Genomic DNA, 7,171 nt, shown 5'->3' on the forward strand with positions numbered 1-7,171 from the left:
CATGTTGAGTGGTGATGAGAAACTCAGCTCCTTTAATTTGTTACAGCTGAGTCTTGTCAGCTTTAAAAAAAAAAAACCCCACACAATAGAAAATGAAAAAGGACCTTGGCAGCTGAAGATGTTGAGTCTGCTTATATCTGGACTTAATAATCAGGGAGTGCCAGTTCACATGCCCAGCTCCTCTGCTGGCATCTCCCAGCCTCTGTGTGGGGCATCCCTGGGCATCCCTCCCATGAAATGGGGCGGTACCTGCCCACCAGAGTCTGGTTCCTCTGGAGGAAGAGTCAAGTTGGTGGCCATCATGGTTTCTCTGCAAATCTGACATCACCCTCACTGCACTTGAAGTCAGATTTCAGCTGAGCATGAGTGAAACCAAACACCGAGGGCAGCTTGGCTCCCTCCCCGCTGCTGCAATTGATTATTTTTTTGGCCCCCGTGCCAGTTTTGATGATGGGACACGGATTTGGGCAGGGGGAGGCGGCAGTGGCAGTTTTTCAGCAGCAAATGCACGAGCATCCTACAGCAGCAGTCAGGCCTCTGGGCCAGGTACCCACCAGGCGCGCATGGCGTGCCTGGGAGCAGGGATGTTCATGGGATTACATGCTCAGTTTGATGCCAGCGGGAATGAGATTTACTGAGGGGCTGCCTCGCTGGATACTTCATCTCCTATGTTAGTGGTTAAGAGTCATACTATGCAATGAGCTTCCTTCTGCCAAATGCACCAGTCCCAGTTTATTTTGTGACCTGGCAAACCCTCAACAGGTTTGCTACTGCTGCCACTGTCCCCCTGAGTTTTGCTGCCAGAGGATGTTATTTGCTGGGTGTTACGTGAGCCTGGCTCAAGCAGCCTTGAATTAAACTTTCCCCCTCCCAGCACAGTGGGGGAGAGGAGATTTGCAGCACATGGAAGCAGGACCCAGTGCAGCCCTGACTCCCACCCAGCCTGGAGGTGCCTTTTCTACAAAATGCTGAGGAATCTCTGCACCAAGACTGAATTTCCACTGCTGCACATGGCTGTGCCTATAGCCTCTGCTTTGCCCTGGCGCTGCCTGCAGAGCCCTTGGGGACAGCTGGGTGCCCCATGGCCATCGCCCTGGGTGGGGGCAAGAGGCCAAGCAAACGCGGAGCTGCTCGGCCTCCCCTCGCCACATTCACATCCAGGAACGGGCATCTTGGTCACAAGGACGCTATTGTCTGTGCTGGGCGGGGGAGTGGGAGCTGGGACCGGGGCTTAGACATGCTCTCATTTCATGCATTAACTGTATGGGGGTGCAAAGGATGGAAAAGCCGCTGGCGCGTGCTGTCCGGCGAGAAGCTGCAAGCTGCTGCCAGTGCCCTGCGCTGCTCCGTGCTCCTCTTTGCTCCCAGCTCTGCATCTTGCTGTGGGATGGGTTGCCGCAGCCTTTCTTCTCCCTCCATCCTTCAGCTGCAGCTCAGCACTTCCATTGCTCCTTATTTCTAAACCTTGTCTGGCTGCTGGATCAGCACAGGGGAGGCTCAGTGCTTCGAGCTGGTCCAGTAAAGCCTAAAAATAGAGATTTTATCTTCCCCACCCATGTGGGATGAGCCTTGCCAGTCCACAGGCAGCCCTGGCCTGGCACCACTCTCCCATCCACTGTTACTTGGGCTGCAGGGATGGGGCAGAGGAGTGCAATGGTCCAGCTGGAGCTAAAAAGGCATGGGATGGAGCTAAAACTGCAGGGATGCTGTGGGGAACAGCAGGGTGAAGACAGGGAGGCTCAGCCTTGTGTGCAGGCCAGATATCCTGTCCCCACTCAAGCAGCCACGGGGAATGCAGGCAGCGAGTTATAAGGTGCTTGGCTCTGGTTTGCATTCACGGGAAGAAAAAAACCCAGAGCTCTGCTCAGCCCTGTCCTCTCTTGACTGAAGCTGCCGGCTGCGCAGGAGCCACGAGCTGGCCAGGGTCCGTGGGACACAGGCTGCCGTGTCGGCAACCTCCTCTTGGCCTGGCTCAGCTCTGCATTGAGATCAGGGCTCAAATCCTGCTTTGTTCAGCATTGGCTCATCCCGGCTCCTGCTAATCCTCAAAATCCACCCGCTTGCATCCAGACCTGGGAGACTGGTTGGAACTGATGCCAAAACCCCTCTAGGCTAAAAGGACTGGTGAGCTATGGAGGTAGAAGGGGATGTGCCCATGGCTGTGAGGTAAGACAGTGGCAGAGGTGGAAACAAAGCATCTGGGGCCGACTGTGTGGCCGCTGGACCACGCTACTCCTGCTGGAAAGTGCCACGGGACGGGGTGGGATCTCTGCTCCCCGGTCCCATCCCTGCTTCCAGTAGGAGGAATATGCTGTTTGGGATGTGCTGTCCTCCACCACTCTCCAGCTGCCTTCCCTCCCCACTTGCAACCCAGCTCTGCTAATTTGCTCTTGAGTCACAAGGAGAAAGTGTTCTTCTGAAAGGTGAATTTCTTGCAAATGTCTGGAATTCCTCTCTGCTGCTTTTCAGGAGTCCTGGGGAGGAAGGAGAGGCAGCGGGCTGGGAGTGCAGCACTGCTGCCCTGGGCAGCCCCTGGCCTCATCTCGCCCCTGTGGCGGAAGGGCAGGGATCTCGGCCCTGGCCCTCCTAGGGCTGGAGCGCCCTGAAATTCCTTGTGGCAGCTTTGAGCGAGCACATCTGGTTTTAATAAATTATTTGCAGCTTGAACTTGCCTGACTTTAAAGGGCTGCAGAAGAGAGAGCAGCAAAAAGCCCCGAGAGCCTCAGTGCAGGGCACCCACAAAGGGACCCTCTTTGCAGTGCTGGGAGGGAGGGTTGGGGTGGGATTTGGGGAGGGGGTCTGGGCTGACTGAGCCTCTGGAGGGACTCCAGCAGCTGGCAAAGCCCTGTCTGCTTCTTGCAAGAGCCAAGGGGACGGTCAGTTTGGAGACAGGGAAATGGCCCTTCTTTTTGGCCAGGATCCTTCTACCCGCAGCTGAGTGTCGAGCAAAGACGGGGCTGATCTTAAAAACTGTGTCTCTGCGCTCACGTGAGGAGCATAGGGAGCAAACTGCAGTGCAAGCAAGGGTGCCTCCCCGACATCCCCCTGCTCAGTAGAGCCCCAGCCACCAGCACCAAGACCCCTCTCCCAGCACTGAACCCACTGGCATTTGGGAAAACCAAACCCTCGGGAGCATCAGTACCACCAACGCACCCGGGGCATGGAGGAGCTGAGCCCCTGCACAGCGTCTCTGGGCTCATCCCTGGAGGGAAGGGTGCAAATTCAAATGGGTGCTTTGGGGATAAGTCACCCGCTGTAACCCTGTGCAGGTTCCCACTCTGCTGGGGGATGTGTCAAGCCCCAGATCCCAGTGAGGGGACTGCCAACCACCCCTCACTGCCAACCACTCCTCGCTGTCCACAGTGCAGAGCCCAGCAGCAAGCTCCGAGGGGAAGCCTTCTCCATCGCTGGGACTGGGGCTGTCCTGTCCATCCCTCGCCTGTCTCCAAAGGGTGGAGAGCGACGTGGCCTTCCCCTGCTGCCGCTGCCGGCGCGGGGGAGAGAGGAGCCAGCAGACGCCAAGACGGCCTCTTCCCTAAGCAGTGACCTCAGCGCAGCAGCGCCTGCCAGGTGGGTGTTGATTTTGGCCCAGCCGGTCCTCTTCAGGGGCCAGGATGAGGCTGAGGCAGCACGGACAGAGGGCTGAGCTCGCGGCAGAGCCTGGCAGGTGCTGCGGGTCCCCAGCATGCGGGCAGTCCCCAGCTGCAATTGCTGCAGCGAAGCAAAGCCTGTGGCACTGGCAGCCCCTCGATGGCTGCTGCCTGCAGGCAGGGCTTTGCTCTCCAGCGCTGCTCTCCTGGAGCCCCTAGTCCTGCGGAGAGCCATGGGATGGGGGGAACACACTTGGAAGAGTACGATCGAGCGGGACATGCAGCCTTCCTAGTCGTATAAACTACCCCCATATCCTTCCCAGGCTCTAAAATAGACCCTTTGGACCTGCCAGTACTCGGAGGTGGCTGATGGGTTGGTGTGGATCCTTCCTTCAAAGCATCTGCCCTCAAGCCTAGTGCTAAGGACACTGCTCTCGTGGTCCACAGGTTCCCAAATCCTGTCCTCTAATGCCTCTGGCACAAGCAAACACCAAACATGCCCTGTACCAGCCCAAAACTCAGTAACTCACAGGGTGCCTTGCCAACACCAAGCACCCCAGCTTCAAATCTGGGTTTTTCTTTCCCATCCTGGATGGCTGGGTCCCACAGCTCCTTAGTGACGTTTTCCAACCTGTGGGAAGCTGCACACCCCTGACTGACCCATTTTCTGCCAGTGCTCCCGACCAGGGCAGACCTGCAGCCAAACAGGTGGGTGAGTGGCACAGATCCATCTCCAGAAATATTTTCCAAATTCTTCTGCAGGACAACTTTTCACTTGAGCTGATGCGATTTCACCCTGTCCCGCTGCAGCCCCTCCACTGTGACCGTCCCCATACGGTATGTTGCTTCAGCCAAAAAATAGCATTTATTTTTCCAACTAGGGGACAGATACAGATGCTCTGACTGCAGGAACTGGCTGCAGACACTGCATTTCCCAAGCACTGGGTAAGCCCAGGACAAGCCCGTCGCTCCCATCCCTCAGCCGGTGCAAAGAGCTCTCTCAAGAGTGTGGCTGGTGGCGCAGTTGCTGTTCCCTGCACACAGCCACATCCCCTTGTCTGGCAGCAACTCGTTAGGGCCAGAGAGGTCAGACAGCTTGGAAACCTCCCAGGGGAAGAGAAAAATGCATTTCCTCCTGATCTGCTCCGACGAGTAGCAACTCAACTGGTGTTAAACCAAATTAGGAGGAGAGTAGGTGAGGAGCTGTTGGCCCACGTTGGAGGAATTAATTATTAGGAAGTGCTAATTATCTTCTAATCAAATGTAGCGTAGGGGCCTCCAAGACATGGGATGAACTAGGCCAGGAGGTGGTGATGCTCTGTGGGATTTGAAGCCTTTCAGCTCTGCTGTGTCCCCTCCTTCAGATGGGATTTGCCTCCTGGGAAAGGGATGTCAGGTATGTCTGGGATGGATGGAGAGTCCCACTCATGGGAGTTCATGGCTCCATCATCTCCAGCTGCCGGTGCCTTGGTGGGTAGCATCCCCCAGGAATGGTCTCCACAGCTTAGGGATGGGAATGAGGATCTGGTTAGGTCCCTCTCCTCTGGGCTATCGCACTTGCTCCCTATGGGCAGCCCCCAGCACGTGTCCAGCCATGCAGGGTGAGTGAGGCTGTTCTCCCAGCACTGCCTCAATTAAAAAATAATCCCTGGCTTAAAAAAACCCAACAGCCCAGATGCTGATGTGCTTAATTGGCCCCCCACATACACCCCGGAGGGTTTGCATCCCCAAAGCCCGTCCTGGTACTGGTCTGCAAGCCCTTCCTGCCTTGCTGGGAAACAACAGATTAATTTATTTTCACAAGAATGGCCAAACGTGGCTGGCTTACACGTGTCCCCCCGCATTGTGCTGTCTTGGGGCTGGATCCTGCTCCCCGCTCAAGGGAGCGCTGCCATCATCTTGGCCTGATTAAAAGCATCGCGTTGCCTGAATTTTGCATGGCAAGTCTGTGTGTCAAGGTCTGACATGCTTACACGTGCACTGCCCGAATCCCTGGAGAGCTCGAGGAGGAGGTGAGACTCCCACATCCTCAGGGATGCTCCCATGGGATGGGCACCATGGGCATTACCCTTTGTGTACTGGTGCAACCACATCTTTACACTGTGCCATGAGCGTTCCTCCCTCCCTGCTCAAAGCTTTCTTGATTGCTGCAGAAACGGAGGAGAACTAGCTCTCCAGAGGCCAGGCAGGGTGATGCCCAGGTGAGCCACTGCCTGAGCAGTGCCCAGCTGCCTGATGGGGACCTTTTTCCTCCCAGGTTTCAGGGATTTGGGGATTTTATTTAAATCAAGCAAACTGCGTTGCTGAAATCCCCTCCAGGTGCCTTGGGGTGACCTGTTACCTCCAGCCAGACCTCCAGGAAGGGATGAGCAGCTGCACCGACTCAGTTCTGATGGTTTGAAAGGTGAGTGGGTTTTAGCACCAAACACCACCACCCCACCACCCCCCCCAAGCAGGAATCCGTGATCCCTGTGTAGCTCCTGTTGCAGCGGGCCTCCCTGCACAGAAACATGCAGCCTGATGGCCATGTGAAATCAGGAAAATGCCGCTTTCCAGCGTAAGCCCTTTGCGTGGCTTTGAGGAGGCTGGGCAGCCCTGCCTAGAGGGCAGGTGTAAAAAAAAAAAAAAATTTTTTTTTAAATATTTAAAAGTTTTTAACAGCTTTTTATATACAGCTCTTGGATATGGGATATATCCACATCGGATACTGTGTGATGCTCTTCACCCTGTGCTCCTCGGCAGAGTACCGGGAAGCCAGAGTGCTGCACCAGCACCCCTGTGGCTATAGAGACAAGGCTGCTCCCTGGGCAGGGTGGGTGGAAAGTGCAATGAGCTGTGTATGACCTCAGCATCCCCCATCCACAGGTGAGATGGGAGCTGCCCAGCTCTGCTGCAGGGATGGATGGAAGAGGATTCAGCTGGGTCGGCTCGAGAATACTGTGCTTGGGATGATGTAACCCCTCCAAACACCCAGAGGTGCAACCCAAAACACGAGGTAGCAGCTCGCAGAAGCCCTTGGCTTCTCTCACTGGCGGAGGTGGACTCCCACGCTGAGGTCCCAGGCAGGGGAAGGCGCTCGACTGCGGTGCAGTGAGACCCAACGCGGGACTGACGGCACCGTGGGCATCTCCCACGCACCCTAGGCCTTGCTCTGGCGGCATCGGGGCCACCTGGGGAGCAGGGGGATGCTCTGTGCTCCCAGTGCGGGGGGAGCCAGCCCTCCCCGGCCGGGGGGCTGCAGGGATACACCGGCCAGGCTGTGCACCGCTCCTGCCATCCCCCCGCTTCACCTCCAAACCCCATCGCCACCCCCAAACCCCACCCTCCCCACCAGCGCCGCCGAGTCCCAGCGCTGTGCAGCATGACGGGGAGACACCCCCCGGGGCGCAGCCGCCCCCTCGGCGAAGCCCCCGGCCAACCCCAACCCCCGTCTGTCCGCCCCCCCCGCCGCTTTTTTAGGCTGGGCCCACCGGCGAGGGCAGCGCGGCTCCCGCTGACGCAGTGTCTGAGGCCGGCGCACACGCTTCGTTTTGTTAGGGTTTATTTATTTAATTTAGGTTTTTTAAACTTCTTTTTTTTCC

The sequence above is a fragment of the Grus americana genome, chromosome 22 (assembly GCF_028858705.1).
Source record: "Grus americana isolate bGruAme1 chromosome 22, bGruAme1.mat, whole genome shotgun sequence".
NCBI lineage: Eukaryota > Metazoa > Chordata > Aves > Gruiformes > Gruidae > Grus > Grus americana.